This window comes from Propithecus coquereli, unplaced genomic scaffold (genome assembly GCF_000956105.1).
Source record: "Propithecus coquereli isolate 6110/MARCELLA unplaced genomic scaffold, Pcoq_1.0 Scaffold596, whole genome shotgun sequence".
Taxonomy (NCBI): Eukaryota; Metazoa; Chordata; class Mammalia; order Primates; family Indriidae; genus Propithecus; species Propithecus coquereli.
The window spans coordinates 164,769-165,642 of NW_012151907.1; positions in this window are offsets into that span (position 1 = coordinate 164,769).

The window sequence follows — 874 nt, forward strand, 5'->3', positions numbered from 1 at the left end:
AGGCTGACGCCACGGCACTCTAGCCCAGGCAACACAGTGAGACTCTGTCTCAAAAAAAAACAAAACCCAGACCTGGTGCTCTGTAGCCGCATGACCCTAGCGGGGCGCCCTTCCCTTTCCCTCCCTCAGTTTCCCCATCTGCACGAGGGAACTGACGACAGCTATTCTCTCGGGGGCGAAAGAGGGAAAGCCATGGCCGGCTGGCAAAACCGCGCTCTTGGCGCTAGCGGGCCCCGCCCTGGATCTGTCCCCCACATGCCGCTCCCGGCGGGGCCCGGCCACCCGGCGCTGAGCTCCGAGCGTGGGCGGCACCAGCTGGGCCTGCAGCCGCCTTCCCCGTCGCTCCCGGAAGACGCCCCCCGTGTGGCCAGGCGCCCCCATTGTACAGATGGAGAAGCTGAGGCCCAGAGCTTGGTCCGGCAGGGAGCCGGCCTCTGCCCCGCCCCAGGGCCTTTGGACTTGCCTTCCCCTCTCCCCGGGGAAGCTCTTCCGCCCCCGCCCTGCTCAGGCGGACAAACCGAGGCTCTCGGAAGACAGGCGCCTCGGCTGGAGTCCCAGAGCAGAGGCCGCGGGGCTCCCCCTAAGAAGGCTGCCGCTCCGCGGTACAGCCCCCCAAGAACGGTGGCGGTCGGGGGATCCCGCAGGCAGCAGGAGGGCAGACGGACTCACGCCCGCCCCCAGACAGGAGCCCACGGCAGAGCCGGGAGCCGAGGGCACGAGAACTCGGAGAAAACCATGAATCAGTCGCCGTTCACCGGTTCAGACCCGGCCTGCAATTACCCTCCTCCGAGATAATTATACCCGTCTCAACGCCATTACGAGCCCCACTTTTTATATTAAACGGGAGGGACCCAGCTGAAGGAGCCACCATCCC